This window comes from Mobula birostris, chromosome 4, assembly GCF_030028105.1.
Source record: "Mobula birostris isolate sMobBir1 chromosome 4, sMobBir1.hap1, whole genome shotgun sequence".
Taxonomy (NCBI): domain Eukaryota; kingdom Metazoa; phylum Chordata; class Chondrichthyes; order Myliobatiformes; family Myliobatidae; genus Mobula; species Mobula birostris.
The window spans coordinates 198,017,271-198,034,300 of record NC_092373.1 but is presented as its reverse complement, the minus strand read 5'-3'; positions in this window follow the sequence as shown (position 1 = coordinate 198,034,300).

Here is a 17,030-nt window from a genome sequence, read left to right as displayed (position 1 = left end):
AAAATGAGTTCAAAGGTTGTGGAATCATTTCAGTACTGGGGTGATGGAAATCATCCTCTCTGGTTGAAAAACCTGATGGTTAAGGGGTAATACCTGTTCCAGAACCTGGAAGCATGGGACCTATGGCTCCAATATCTCCTTCCTCAGGGCAGCAGTGAGAAGACAGCATGGTCTTGAAAGGTGAATGCTGCCTTCCTGTCACAGTGCTCCCTATAGATGTGCTCAATGGGGGGGAGGGCTTTACTCATGAGGGACTAGTCTGAATCCATTAGTTTTTGTAGGCTCTTCCAGTCAAGGGCTATGCTGTTTCCATACGAGGACATGATGCAACCAGTCAGTGTACTCTCCACCATGCACCTATGAAAGCATGTCAAAGTTTTGGACGACATGCCAATCCTCGTAAGCTTCTGCTGAGCCTTCTTTGTAGTGGCATTTACGTGCAGGACTGATCCTCTGTAATAATAAGGCCAAGAAATTTAAAGTTACTGATCTTCTCCACCTCTCATCCACTGATGAGAGCTGGCTTATGGACCTTCGGCTTTCTCCTCCTGTTGTCAATAATTAGCTCTTTGGTTTTCTTAACATTGAGTGACAGGTTGTTGTGGCACCATTCATTCTGATTTTTAATCTCCTTCCTATATGCTGATTCATATTCTGGTTCGGCCAATGACAGTGGTGTCATTAGCAAACTTAAATGAGGCATTGGAGCTGTGCTTAGCCTCACAATCATAAGTATAAAGCAAGTAGAGCAGAGGGGCTAAGCACACAGGCCTGTGGTGCACCTGTGTTGATGGAGATTGTGGAGGAGATGCTGTTGCCAATTCGAACTGACTGGGGTCTGCAAGTGAGGAAATTGAGGATCCAGTTGCACAAGGAGGTATTGAGGCCTATGTCTTGGAGCTAGAGGTTAGATCTGAGGGCATGGTAGTCCTTTAGTCAATGAAAAGCATCTTGATATACACGTCTTTGAGAGTACATTGACCCCAGGAAGTGGAAAGAGGGTGAACATGTGCCGAGCAGCAGACACAAAATGCTGGAAGAACTCAGCAGGCCAGGCAGCATCCATGAAAAGAGTACAGTCGACATTTCAGGACAAGATCCTTCAGCAAGACTGAAGGAAAATAGATGAGGAGTCAGATTAAGAAGGTGGGGAGGGGAGGAAGAAACACAAGCTGATAGGTGAAATTGGGAGGGGGAAGGGGTGAAGTGAAGAGCTGGGAAGTTGATTGGTGAAAGATAAAGGGCTGGGGAAGGAGGAATCTAAAAGGAGAGGACAGAAGGCCATCGAAGAAAGAAAAATGGGGTGGAGCACCCAGAAGGAGGTGATAGGCAGGTAAGGAGATAAGGTGAGAGATGGAAATGGAAATTGGAATGGGGAATAGTGAAGGAGGGGGGCATTACCAGAAGTTTGAGAAATCGATATTCATGCCATCAGGTTGGAAGCTACCCAGATGGAATACATGTCATCAGGTTAGAGGCTATTGTTTGTGATTGGAATCTGCAGATTTTTTTCTTGTTTGTGATTTTGCAATTGAATCTGCAGATCTTCTTTTGTTTGTAATTGGAATCTGCAGATTTTCTCTTATTTGTGATTGGAATCTTCTGTTCTTTCCTATCAGATTCCCTCTTCTCCAGCCCTGTATCTTTCACCAATTAACTTCCCAGCTCTTTACTTCACCCCTCCACCACCCCCCCCCCAGTTTCACCTATCACCTGGTGTTTTTTCCTCTCCTCCCTCCCCACCCCCCCCCCCCACCTTCTTACTCTAAATCCTCATCTTTTTTCCTTCAGTCTGGATGAAGGGTCTCGGCCTGAAGCATCAGCTATTTACTCTTTTCCATAGATGCCTCCTGGCCTGCTGAGTTCCTCCAGCATTTTGTGTGTGTAGCTTGGATTTCCAGCCAGAGGCTCAGCAATCTCCTCCCTCGCCTCCCACAGTAGTCTGGGGTATATCTCATCTGGTCCCGGTGAATTATCCAACTTGATGCTTTCCAAAAGCTCCAGCACATCCTATTTCTTAATATCTACGTTCCCAAGTTTTCCAGTCCACTGCAAGTCATCCCAACAATCGCCAAGATCCTTTTCATAGTGAATATTGAAACAAAGTATTCATTAAGTACCCCGGCTATATCCTCCGGTTCCATACACACTTTTCCACTGTCACACTTGATTGGTCCTATTCTCTCACGTCTTATCCTCTTGCTCTTCACATACTTTGGGGTTTTCCTTAATCCTATCCGCCAATGCCTTCCAATGGCCCCTTCTGGCCCTAATTTCATTCTTAAACTCCTTCCTGCTAGCCTTATAATCTTCTAGATTCCTATCATTACCTAGTTTTTTTAACCTTTCATAAGCTCTTTTCCTCTTCAGTAGATTTACAACAGCCTTTGTGCACCACGGATCTTGTACCCTACCATCCTTTCCTTGTCTCGTTGGAACGTACCTACTCAGAACCCCATGCAAATATCCCCTGAACATTTGCCACATTTCTTCCGTACGTATCCCTGAGAACATCTGTTTCCAATTTATGCTTCCAAGTTCCTGCCTGATAGCCTCATATTTTCCCTAATTCCTATTAAATGTTTCCCTAACTTGTCTGTTCCTATCCCTCTCCAGTGCTATGGTAAAGGAGATGGAATTGTGATCACTATCTCCAAAATGCTCTCCCACTGAGACCTGACACCTAACCAGGTTCATTTCCCAATAGCAGTTCAAGTACAGCCTCTCCTCTTGTAGGCTTTAATCACTGTGGAGGATTTCTTACTCTTGTGGGATACTGTAATGTCTTCCCAGACAAGGGACAATCAAACTGCTTGGCAGGTGAGTGAAAGAATCTCCTCTGTGGTGGTTGTAGGAGTTGACGCTGAGACAACAGGAAGTGGTTCTGATAGTGATAGCCAACTTTGTTCTCTAACAATTGACTCTGCTTTCCCCAACTGATCAAAGTGTCATCTCTAGATGACATCAGATGCAATCTCCACTGTGTTGGAGAGTGGTCCAGTTCTGTCCTTATTCTTTCCAAGTATCCACTTTTGATCACCTCTGTAGTCCCTCACCAGGGCAGCGTGTCCAGGTCGAACCTCCTTGCTTGAGGAACCTTCAATTTCTCTCAGCTGCTTGTTCTGCATACTTCTTCTGAGATTGGGCTTGAGGAGATCCAAGCATGAATGTATAGGACAACCCAGGGACAACATATCTGGTGAGTTGTTGGTTGTGGAGTGTGTTGCATTGTGATATGCATGGAGGAATTTGGTGAGCTTCCAGTTCAGTGTTAATGTACTGTGTTCGGCTGACATTGCTCACAGTTCATTCTGTGGAGAAATTTTTCCGCCAAACTATTTGTAACTGTGTGGTACAGTTCAGATGTAATATGTCTTATGCCATTCATTTTTAGGAATGACCGAAACTGTTCTACAACAAACTGTGGTCCATTGTCACTGACTATGTGTTCTGGAACACCAGTTCTTGTAAAGAGGCTTCTCAGTACATCAACAGTATGCTAAATTGTAGTGGAGGCTACTGGAAACACTTCTGGCCACTTCGTAGCTGCATCTACTACTACCAAGAAATTTGTGCCCATGAATGGTCCAGCAAAGTGCACATGAATCCTCTGCCAGGACAATGCAGGCCATTCCCAAGGATGGAGAGTCATCTTCTGAACATGTTGGCATTCTGTGCAATGCATGGCAAGCTTCTCGATTTGCTGATCTATCCCAGGCCACCAGACAAAGCCTTGAGCCAATGTTCTCATTTTGACCATGCCTAGATGATCGGCGTAAAGCTCCTCCAACACCTTAGCTCTCAATTGGGATGGTGCAACAACTTTCAATCCCCAAAAAGGCAACACGTGTCAAGGACAAGCTCATCCTGGCACTGGTAAAATTGGGGATTTCTGTTGCACATTCCAGACATTATGTAGACCTGAGACTATATGGCTTTCCTGGTTTCCCTTTGGATCATTTCTGCCATAATAGGAGCACTTTTGATTTGTATTCAGGAGAATATGTTAAGAGGAGTGTCTTCTTTTGTAAATTTTTCAAGGATTTCTTTCACCAAGGGTAAATGTGACAATCCATCAGAATTTCCGCAATTAGTTGTCCTCTTGAATTTGATCTTGTACTTGCGTCCACCAAGAAACAGAGCCGATCTCTGTATTAGCGCTAACGCTGTTAGTGGAACACTCTTCTGTGGATTGAAAATGGACACTAGTGTTTGATGATCAGTAGCAAGGGTAAACTCTCTCCCCTACAAGTACCGGTTGAAATGTTTTACACCCCAACCCAGACTTAAGGTCTCTTTGTCAATCTGTGCATAATTTTTCTCTATAGCTGTAAGGGAACATGATGCAAAGATGTTCACTTCCATCAGCCGTAACCTATGGCATGACAGCACCTATACCAGAAGGTAATACGTCACAGGCAAGCTTCACTAGACAACGTTGGTCATAATGTGTGAGTACAGTGCTTGACGTCAGTATTTCACTTAGCTATTTGAAAGCCACCTCACACTGCTTTGTTCATTGCCATTTTTTCCCGATCTACAGTAATAAGTTCAAAGGGTGGAGCACAGTGGCCAGGTTTGGCAGGAACCTGTTATAGTAGTTGACAAGTCCGAAAAAGAACAACAACTGTGACACGTGGTTTGGTCTTGGGGCATACACCAATGCTTGAATTTTCTCATCACCCTTGTGTAATCCTTGTGTATTAATAGTGTGACCACAGTATGTGATGCTTGATTCAAAGAATTCACACTTGTCACGTCATGCTCTGAGTCCATAATCTTCTAATCTTTTTAACAGTGTCCTGAGTTCTTGGAGATGTTCCTTGTCATCCATACCAGCAACAATTGTGTCATCCAGGTAACACTGAGTGCCTGGGCAGCCTTGCAGCACCTGGTCTATAGTTCTCTGCCAGAGTGCAGGTGCAGATGCTACTCCAAAAATAAGCCTACTATAGTGATAAAGCCCTTTGTGTTTATAGTGAGAAACACTTTGGACTCTTCTTCCATCTCCATCTGTAGGTAGGCCTCAGCTAAGTCCACTTTGCTGAAGTATTTTCCTCCAGAAAGATTTGCAAAGACATCCTCTATGCTGGGCAGAGGATATTAGAACATAGAATAGTACAGCACAGTGCAGGTCCTTCTGCCCACAATATTGTGCCGACCCTCAAACCCTGCCTCCCATATAAGCCCCCACCTTAGATTCCTCCATATACCGGTCTATTGGTCTCTTAAACTTCACTAGTGTATCTGCCTCCACCACTGACTCAGGCAGTGCATTCCACGCACAAACCACTCTCTGAGTAAAAAACCTTCCTCTAATATCCCCCCTTGAACTTCCCACCCCTTACCTTAAAGCCATGTCCTCTTGTATTGAGCAGTGGTGCCCTGGGGAAGAGGCGCTGGCTATCCACTCTATCTATTCCTCTTATTATCTTGTACACCTCTATCATGTCTCCTCTCATCCTCCTTCTCTCCAAAGAGTAAAGCCCTAGCTCCCTTAATCTCTGATCATAATGCATACTTTCTAAACCAGGCAGCATCCTGGTAAATCTCCTCTGTTCCCTTTCCAATGCTTCCACATCCTTCCTATAGTGAGGTGACCAGAACTGGACACAATACTCCAAGTGTGGCCTAACCAGAGTTTTATAGAGCTGCATCATTACATCGCGACTCTTAAACTCTATCCCTCGACTTATGAAAGCTAACACCCCATAAGCTTTCTTAACTACCCTATCCACCTGTGAGGCAACTTTCAGGGATCTGTGGACATGTACCCCGAGATCCTTCTGCTCCTCCACACTACCAAGTATCCTGCCATTTACGTTGTACTCTGCCTTGGAGTTTGTCCTTCCAAAGTGTACCACCTCACACTTCTCCGGGTTGAACTCCATCTGCCACTTCTCAGCCCACTTCTGCATCCTATCAATGTCTCTCTGCAATCTTTGACAATCCTCTACACTATCTACAACGCCACCAACCTTTGTGTCATCTGCAAACTTGCCAACCCACCCTTCTACCCCCACATCCAGGCCGTTAATAAAAATCACGAAAAGTAGAGGTCCCAGAACAGATCCTTGTGGGACACCACTAGTCACAATCCTCCAATCTGAATGTACTCGCTCCACCACCACCCTCTGCCTTCTGCAGGCAAGCCAATTCTGAATCCACCTGGCCAAACCTCCCTGGATCCCATGCCTTCTAACTTTCTGAATAAACCTACCGTGCGGAACCTTGTCAAATGCCTTACTAAAATCCATATAGATCACATCCACTGCACTACCTTCATCTATATGCCTGGTCACCTCCTCAAAGAGCTCTATCAGGCTTGTGAGACACGATCTGCCCTTCACAAAGCCATGCTGACTGTCCCTGATTAGACCATGATTTTCTAAATGCCTATAGATCCTATCTCTAAGAATCTTTTCCAACAGCTTTCCCACCACAGACGTAAGGCTCACTGGTCTATAATTACCCGGACTATCCCTACTACCTTTTTTGAACAAGGGAACAACATTCGCCTCCCTCCAATCCTCCGGTACCATTCCAGTGGACAACAAGGACATAAAGATCCTAGCCAAAGGCTCAGCAATCTCTTATCTCGCCTCATGGAGCAGCCTGAGGAATATTCCGTCAGGCCCCGGGGACTTATCTGTCCTAATGTATTTTAACAACTCCAACACCTCCTCTCCCTTAATACCAACATGCTCCAGAACATCAACCTCACTCATATTGCCCTCACCATCATCAAGTTCCCTCTCATTGGTGAATACCGAAGAGAAGTATTCATTGAGGACCTCGCTCACTTCCACAGCCTCCAGGCACACCTTCTCACCTTTATCTCTAATCGGTCCTACCTTCACTCCTGTCATCCTTTTTTTCTTCACATAATTGAAGAATTCCTTGGGGTTTTGCTTTACCCTACTCGCCAAGGCCTTCTCATGTCCCTTTCTTGCTCTTCTCAGCCCCTTCTTAAGCTCCTTTCTTGCTTCCCTATATTCCTCAATAGACCCATCTGATCCTTGCTTCCTAAACCTCATGTATGCTGCCTTCTTCCTCCTGACTAGATTTTCCATCTCACTTGTCACCCATGGTTCCTTCACCCTACCATTCTTTATCTTCCTTACCGGGACAAATTTATCCCTTACATCCCACAAGAGATCTCTAAACATCGACCACATGTCCATAGTACATTTCCCTGCAAAAACATCATCCCAATTCACACCTGCAAGTTCTAGCCTTATAGCCTCATAATTTGCCTTTCCCCAATTAAAAATTTTCCTGTCCTCTTTGATTCTATCCTTTTCTATCATAATTATAAAGGCCAGGGAGCGGTGGTCACTGTCCCCCAGATGTTCACCCACTGAGAGATCTGTGACCTGACCCGGTTCATTACCTAGTACTAGATCTAGTATGGCATTCCCCCTGGTCGGCCTGTCCACGTACTGTGACAGGAATCCATCCTGGACACACTTAACAAACTCTGCCCCATCTAAACCCTTGGAACTAATCAGGTGCCAATCAATATTAGGGAAGTTAAAGTCACCCATGATAACAACCCTGTTATTTTTGCACCTTTCCAAAATCTGCCTCCCAATCTGCTCCTCTGTATCTCTGCTACTACCAGGGGGCCTATAGAATACCCCCAGTAGAGTAACTGCTCCCTTCCTGTTCCTGACTTCCACCCATACTGACTCAAAAGAGGATCCTGCTACATTACCCACCCTTTCTGTAGCTGTAATAGTATCCCTGACCAGTAATGCCACTCCTCCTCCCCTTTTTCCGCCCTCTCTATCCCTTTTAAAGCATTGAAATCCAGGAATATTGAGAATCCATTCCTGCCCTGGTGCTAGCCAAGTCTCTGTAATGGCCACTACATCATAATTCCATGTATGTATCCAAGCTCTCAGTTCATCACCTTTGTTCCTGATCTATTGATCTACTTATTGATCTACTTGAAGTACTGTGTTAATGGTGACCTTAAAATCACCATAGATTTTGACAGATCCATTCTTCTTGGCTACTAGGACCATTGGCATTGCCTATGTGCTCCACTCAAACTTGGAAAGAACTCCTTCAGCCTCCATGCGATCTAACTCATTGGCTACTTTATCATGGATGGGTATAAGGAACTGGATGGGTTTTGCAAAACTTGGGTGCGGCATTTTCATTTAACACTATTTTTACCCTTGATATATTTGACTTTTCCAATCTCTTCCTCATCGCCAATGTTACTTTTTGTAAGTTCAAAACATCAAACAAATTCAAAGGAAGACACAGTAGTCCAAAATGTGAATCCAGCTTCGTGTTTACTTTAAGCAAGGTGCACACGTATCACATGGTAAGGTGATGACATATGCAATTAACATTTATGCATTTAACCCATAGTGAATTATTTAAATGAATAAGAATGTTAAATCAACCGATATATATGTGAAGTTACTCAAATATTAAATACCGAACAACATTGGCTTTTTTTTATCACCTCCATAGAAGCTGCTTGACCTCCTGAATTCCTCTAGCATTCTGTGGGTGTTACACAAGTGAGGCACACCAGGATCTTTCTGCTTTTAGGATGTTAAGGAGGTTGGCTTGCCAACAAACACTCTAACAAACTTCTACAGATGTCATGTTGAAGGTATCCGAACTGGTTGCATCATGGCACGGTACGCCAATTTGAATGCTCAGGAATGCAAGAAGCTGAAGAGGGAAGAGGCCTCAGTCCAATACATCACAGCCACATCCCTCCCCAACATAGGTAGTAACTACAGAAGGTGATGCTTCAAGAAGATAACATCCATCATTAAAGATCTCCACCGTCCAGGCAATGCCATCATCTCACAGCTAGCATTGGATGGCAGCAGCTGTGATCTGAAGTCCCACAGGTTCAAGATCAGTTACTTCCCTTCATCCATTTGATTCTTGAACCAACTGGCATAACAGTAATCATTACAGTTCAGCAACACTGTGACAATGTAGATCACTCTGCACTAAAATGGGCTTTTTTTGTTCTAATTTTGTCTTTAATGTAGTAATAGTTGTGTATAATTTATGTATTTCTTCCAAATGCTGTTTATATGATGCAATGTGCCTGTGATGCTGATGTCAGTACTTTTATCATTGTCCCTGTGCACACACGGACTTGTGCATATGACAATAAACTCAACTTTGACATTGACTTTTCTGGGACAAATGTGGACTTCGTCAATGTTTTTGTTTTAGTATTGTGCTGGTTCATTAAATAACTGAATTGTTATAAGGAATCTGTTGTTCAGGAATAGCTACTTTCATTCACCCATTCAGTTCTTGAACCTGTTGGTGTGGGCCTTCAGGCTTCTGTACCTCCTGCCCAATGGTAGATGCGAGAAGATGGTAAGGTCCGGGTGGTGGGGATCATTAATGATGCATGTTGCTTTTGAGGCAGTACCTCGTGTAGATATTACTGATGTTGAGGAGGAATTAAGACAGGCAGTTTTCTGGCAAAGATGTACTTGGTATGTGGGAGGCCTTCAAAAGCACAATTTTGAGAGCACAAAACTTGTATATGCCTTTCAGAATAAAAGGTAAAGATAACAACTGTAGGGAACTTTGGTTTTCAAGAGATAGTGAGGTCCTAACTAAGAGAGAAAAGGAGGTGCTTAGCAGGAAAAGGCAAGCAGGAACAAACATATGGAGTATAAGAAATGCATGAGAACACTTAAGAAAGTAATCGGGAGGGCCAAAAGAAGGCTTGAAGATGCTCGAGCAGACAAGACGAAGGAGAATCCAATGGGATTCTACAGATATGTTAAGAGCAAATGGATACAAGGGACAGAATTTGCCCTCTGGAAGACCAGAATGGTAATCCATGCATGCAGCCAGAAGACCATAAGACCATAAGACATAGGAGTAGAATTAGGCCATTCAGCCTGTCGAGTCTGCTCCACCATTCCATCATAGCTGATCGCGGATCCCACTCAACCCCATACACCTGCCTTCTCACCATATCTTTTGATGCCCCGACCGATCAGGAAATGATCAACTTCCACCTTAAATATACTCATGGACTTGCCCTCTACCACAGTCTGTGCAGGGCATTCCACAGATTCACTACTCCCTAGCTAAAAAAAATTCTTCCTTACCTCTGTTCTAAAAGGTTGCCCCTCAAATTGAGGCTGTGTCCTCCAGTTCTGGATACCCCCGCCATAGATAACATCCTCTCCACATCCACCCTATCTAGTCCTTTCAACATTTGATAGGTTTTAATGAAATCCACCCCCCCCCGCATTTTTCGCAATTCCTGTGAGTACAGGCCCAAAGCTGCCAAACGTTCCTCATATGTTAACCCCTTCATTCCCAGAATTATCCTCATGAACCTCCTCTGGATTCTCACCAATGACAACACATCCTTTCTGAGATATGCAGCCCAAAGCTTCTGATAATACTCCAAGTGTGGCCTGACCAGTGTCTTATAAAGGCTCAGCATAATCTCCTTGCTTTTATATTCTATTCCCCTTGAAATAAAGGCCAATATTGCATTTTCCTTCTTTACCACAGATTCATCCTGTAAATTAACCTTCTGGGAGTCTTGTACAAGGACTCCTAAGTCCCTCTGCACCTCTGATGTTTGAACCTTCTCCCCATTTAGATAATAGTCAGCACTATTGTTCCTTTTACCAAAATGCATTATCGTACATTTACGAACACTGTATTCTATTTGCCACTTTTTTGCTCATTCTTCCAATTTGTCTAAGTTCAGCTGCAAACTCATTGCTTCCTCAGCACAGCCTACTCCTCCACCTATCTTTGTATCATCCACAAACTTTGCAATAAAACAATCAATTCCATTATCTAAATCATTGACAAACAATGAGAAAAGCAGCGGTTCCAATTACTGACTGCTGGGGAACACCACTAGTCACCAGCAGCCAACCAGAAAAGGCCCCTTTTATTCTCACTCACTGCCTCCTGTGTGTCAGCCATTCTGCTACCTATGCCAGTATCTTTCCTGTAATGCTGTTGGATGTTATCTTGTTAAGCAGCTTCATGTATGGCACCTTATCAAATACCTTCTGAAAATCCAAGTACATGACATCCACTCTCTCTCTTTTGTCCACCCTGCTTGTTACGACCTTGAAAAATTCTTTCTCAACCACTAAGGTTAGGCTAACTGGCCTTTAATTTCCTTTCTTTTGCCTTCCTCCCTTCTTAAAGAGATGGGGAAGATCTTAAGTTGCTTGCATTTGTATTTCCTCAGGAGATGGACAACTCCCTGCAGGAAAGATGCAAACAACTTGAAAGAGTGCAGAGAAAATTTACTAGGATGTCACCGTGTCTGGAGGAGCTGAGTTATAAGGAAAGCCTGAATAAGTTAGGACTGTATTCCTTAGAACATAGAAGACTGAGAGGAGATTTGATAGATGGATACAAAATTATGAGGGGTATAGATAGGGTTAATGCAACCAGGCTTTTTCTACTGAAGTTGGATGGGACTACAACCAGAGGTCACAGGTTAAGGGTAAAAGGTGAAAAGTTTCAGGGAAACATGAGGGAAAACCTCTTCACTCAGAGGGTGGTGAGAGTGCGGAATGATCTGCCAGCTCAAGTCGTGCATGCGAGCTCAATTTCAAAGTTTAAGAGAAGTTTGGATAAGTACATGGATGTTGGGGTTATGGAGGACTATGGTCGATGGGAGTAGGCAGTTTAAATGGTTTCAGCATGGATTAGATGGGCAAAGGGCCTGTTTCTGTGCTGTACTTCTCTATGAATTTGTCCATGATATATGAGGCTGGATCCACTGTTGTCTGCAGTTCCTTGCAGTCCTGCACATTCAGATTGCTCTATTAGACCCTGATGCTTCCAAGATTCAAGATTCAGGAGTTAAGAGTTCAAGATTGTTTAATGTCATTACAAGCACACAAGAGTAAAGGGAAACGAAATGATTGTTACTCCAGATCTGATGCAGCACAAAAAAAAGCACAATAAGAAAAACAGCACAAGAATAAAAAAAACAACAAATATAACTACATAAGATAGCTGATAGTATATATACATAGATTGATTGTATTTCAACAAAGTGATGCTAGGCTCAGGAATGTTTGTACATAAGGTGGCTCTGCCAGGAAATGATAAAGTAGTGGTGACGGGGGTGTAGTGGGTGGGTTAGTGAGTGGAGGTATTGATCAGCCTGACTGCTTGGGGAAAGTCATTGTTTTTGAATCTAGTGGTCCTGACATGGATGCTACATAGCCTCCTCCCTGACTGGAGTGGGATGAACACTTCATAAACAGGGTGAGTGGGATCATTCCTGATGTACATATGTCCTTGATGGTGGATAGGCTGGTGCCAGTGATGCATTAGGCAGTTTTGACAACCTGTTTGTAGAGCCTTCTTGTCCGTTGTTGAAAGTATCCTAAGTATATCCATTTGTGATACTTTCAAAAGTACATCTGTGGATGTTTGCTAGTGTGTTCGGTGACAAGCCAAAGTTCCTTAACCTCCTACGATCGTGAAAATGCTGATTGACAATAAACTGGACTGGTCTAAAAACACTGAGGCTGTCTACAAGAAGGGTCAGAGCCGTCTCTATTTCCTGAAGAGACTGAGGTCCTTTAACATCTGCCGGACGATGCTGAGGATGTTCTACAAGTTTGTGGTGGCCAGTGCTATCATGTTTGCTGTTGTGTGCTGGGGCAGCAGGCTGAGGGTAGCAGACACCAACAGAATCAACGAACTCATTCATAAGGCCAGTGATGTTGTGGGGATGGAACTGGACTCTCCCACGGTGGTGTCTGAAAAGAGGGTGTTGTCTAAGTTGCATGCCATCTTGGTCAATGTCTCCCATCCACTACATAATGTACTGGTTGGGCACAGGAGTACATTCAGCCAGAGACTCATTCCCCCGAGATGCAGCACAGAGCGTCATAGGAAGTCATTCCTGCCTGTGGCCATCAAACTTTACAACTTCTCCCTTGGAGGGTCAGACACCCTGAGCCAATAGGCTGGTCCTGGACTTAAATCATAATTTATTGGCATAATTTACATATTACTATTTAACTATTTATGGTTCTATTACTATTTATTATTTATGGTGCAACTGTAATGAAAACAAATTTCCCCCGGGAAATCAATAAAGTATGACTACGACTATGTAGCTTCCTTGTGATTGCAGCTATATGCCAGGCTTAGAATAGTTTATCAGTTTAAACTTTTAACTTTCCCAATTTAGAAGATTGAAGGGGGATCTTATTGAAATGTATAAAATCCTAAAGGGATTGGACAGACTAGATGCAGGAAGATTGTTCCCGATGTTGGGGAAGTCCAGAACGAGGGGTCACAGTTTGAGGATAAAGGGGAAGTCTTTTAGGACCGAGATTAGGAAAAACTTCTTCACACAGAGAGTGGTGAATCTGTGGAATTCTCTGCCACAGGAAACAGTTGAGGCCAGTTCATTGGCTATATTTAAGAGGGAGTTAGATATGGCCCTTGTGGGTAAAGGGATCAGGGGGTATGGAGGGAAGGCTGGTACAGGGTTCTGAGTTGGATGATCAGCCATGATCATACTGAATGGCGGTGCAGGCTCGAAGGGCCGAATGGCCTACTCCTGCACTTATTTTCTATGTTTCTATGTACTGATATCCCAATGTGGACTAGTGTATCTTCGCCCTCCTCATTCCTTTTCTAAAGGGATGTTCTTGTATTCTGAGGCTATGCTCTCTGGTTCTAGACTCCACCGTAGATGTGAGTGCTACTGTGTGATAGTCACTGATAGCTCACTCTTCTTCGGATGTATAAACCCAGTCTGCTTGATCTCTCTCAATGCAACAAATATACCAGCACCGTAATAAATCTGGCAAACCTTTGCTACATTTTTAATGCCACAAATTCTCAACCACATCTTTCACGTTTACAGGAAAATACACCAGGGGACATGCCAGATGCTGTCGCTATGACCATCGTCAAGAACGATGGGGAATGGACAGTGTGTGCAACAGAGGATCTACCTAGAAGTACAATTCATAGTTCAATGAAAGAGATGTCACAAATCGATAAGGCGGTGGCATTAGCACACTGGCCATCGTTCAGGGGGCTTGAAGGCATATGTCAGACTACATTAGGAGTACTGTGAGCCCCAGTGGAAATTTCTTTGTGCTGGGGTCCTTCCCCTGTACATTGGGGACCTGCAGTGGAAGGTGTTGCATAGGGCAGTACCATGCAACAGGTTTTTAAGTCGGTTCACTGACTCCCCATCCACCTGTCCATTCTGCGTCCAGGAGGAGTCCATGTACCCTATTTATACGGAGACCCAGCGGTTGCAGCTTCTGTTTGAATATCTGAAGGAGCTGCTCCTAAGGATTTGGCTGCACTTCAGCCCCGCACTCCAGATATATGGGCACCCAGAATGGAGGAGGGAAAGTCGCTCGGAAGATCTACTGGTGGGCTTGCTCCTGGGCCTGGGCAAGTTGACCATTCACGGGTCCTGGTGATCGGCAATTGAGGGTTCTGCCCGGGTCAACCACCTTTCTCTCTTCCAAAGGTAAGTTCATGCCCGGGTGTCCTTGGAGACTGAGCATGCGGTCACCACGGGTACATTTGGGGATTTCCAGAAACGGTGGGTTCCCAGGGAAGTGACTGTTTTATAGACAGTAATAATCATATTTTAATTCAAATTTGTTCACTCCCTTGCAAATACTTGATGTTTCCATTTGCTACATTTTTGTGCAAATAAACTTCTGTCATTTTGGAGAAAAAGAAGGGATACTGTGAGACTGTTGGCGTTGGTCAGGGTTCAACGGAGATTGAGGAGAATGATCTGGGAATGAAAGTGTTAATATACGAGGAGCGTTTGATGGCTCTGCACCTGTACTCACTGGGCATTTAGAAGGTTGTGGGGAGGATGGTTGTGGGATCTCATTGAAATCTATCAAATATTGAAAAGTTTAGACAGAGTGGATATGCAGAGGACGTTTCTTACAGTGGGTGAATCGATGACCAGAGGGCACAACCCCAGAGTTGAGAGGTATGCAGCATGTCCTGTTAGTAAGCTTCATGTTCTGTTGCATCATTTGGCGAAAGATAAGGAGCATTTGTTGTGGAACATCTGAGAGAGCTGGGCAGGATCAGATTTCGGAAGGACAGTAGTCTTTTCTTGTGAGGAGGTGCGGAGAAGAGCACAAGGGAAGATGCTCAGAGGATCCCACCTGAAGGGGAGACCTTTTGTAAGAAGTGCTTTGTGCAGGTGAAGGGTTCAAAAGGCTTCAATTTAAGTGCCAATACTTCTGAATTAGCCAGTTCATTCAAAATGGTCTTCGAGGGGAGTACGAACTGTGGTTGGTGTCTTTCACGCAGAATGTGGGTTCAGCGTGTGAGTAAAGTGATACACCCAACTACTCCAGAGTGAGCTCCAATATTTATGTGCACATCGGACTGGTTTAACTGTAATGGTCCCTTTTATTTTTCTTTTCCCTTTCTGTAACTGTTAAAAGTTGAAAATTTAACAAATACACTTCCTTTGTAATTTTATACCAGTGTATGATCTGTCATTTCCCAGTGAACGATAACTGTGTATGTGACAGTATTTACACAGCAATTGTTACAATCAATGTACCTTAACCGGAACATCCTAACTTTCCTGTTTGGTTAAACCCAAAACATACCAACCTTAGACATAGATTGTTTATGAAAGGTGGCCTTTTCACCACTGAAGTAGTGGCTGTTAGCAGAATTAGTTAACAAGCCAAGTTTTATTTATATATGTGTGTGTGTGTGTGTCCACGCGCGCTGAATAAAGCTAATTTTATCTTATACTGATTAGGGCTGTGCAGGTTTTTAAAAACAACGAATGGTTGAAAGGATGAATCTGTTCCTGAACCTGGTGCTCTGGGAATTCAGGCTTCTGTAACGCCTTGAGTTCTTTGGAGACGCTCACGACAGTAGTGCTGGAATTTGGAGCAAAGTAAAGTGTTACTGGAGGAACTCAATGGGTTGAGTAGCATCTGTGGAGGTGAGGCGATGGTTCATGTTTCAGGTGGAGACACTGCATCAGAACCAGACCTGAAACATTGACCATCCCTCTGCCAACACAGATGTTGCCTAACATGCTGAGCTTTACGAACTGCTTGTTTCTTGTACCTAGATCATATAGCATTGAAACAGGCCCTATGGCCCAACTTGTCTATCTGACCAAGATTCCCATGTAAGCGAGTCCAATTTGCCTATGTTTGGCCCATATTCTTGTAAATCAAGGGTTCCCAACCCAGGTCCATGGACCCTTGGTTTAATGGTAGAGAGGTCCATGGCATAAAAATTTTTGGGAATCTCTGCTCTAAACCTTTACTATCCATGTACCTATCCAAATGTTTTCTAAAGTTGTTATTGTACCTGACTCTAATACTTCCTCTGGTTGCTCATTGCATATTCTCACCGTGCTCTAGCTGAAAAGGTTGCCCTCCAGATTCCTAGTAAGTCTCCCCCTCTCATCTTAAACCCATGCCCTCTAACTTTTGATTCCCTTTACCTGAGATAAACACTTTATGCATTCACCTCATCTATGTCCCTCTTGAGTTTGTACACCCCTATAAGATCACCCTTACAAGACATTGGGTGGTGGGGTGGAGATATGCCTTTACCAAAGGAGGTGTAAGGCTACTCCTGCCCTCCACTGACCTGCATGTCAACCTTGGGCAAGGTGTAGCATCTAATTAGCCCCCCCCCCAGCCAATCAGGGTCATGTGAAGCCATGGGAGCAGGAGGTGCAAGGTCATATGAGCAGCTGGTGCATATCACAAGTCCTGGTTATGCGACCACTGACACCAGGCAGACAATCTCTGAAGAGTATTGATAATGGCTGGGGTCACCTGTCTTGTAAAGACACTACCCAGAAGAAGGCTGTCTGTAGAAAAAATTGTCAGGAACAATCATGGTCAAGACCCATGATCGCCTATGTAATACGACACAGCACGTAACAAACAAATGAATAAAATCACCCTTTTGCTACAAGGAAAATAGTCCCAGACTATCCAAGCTCTCCCTAGTCTCTGGAGTCCTGGCAACAT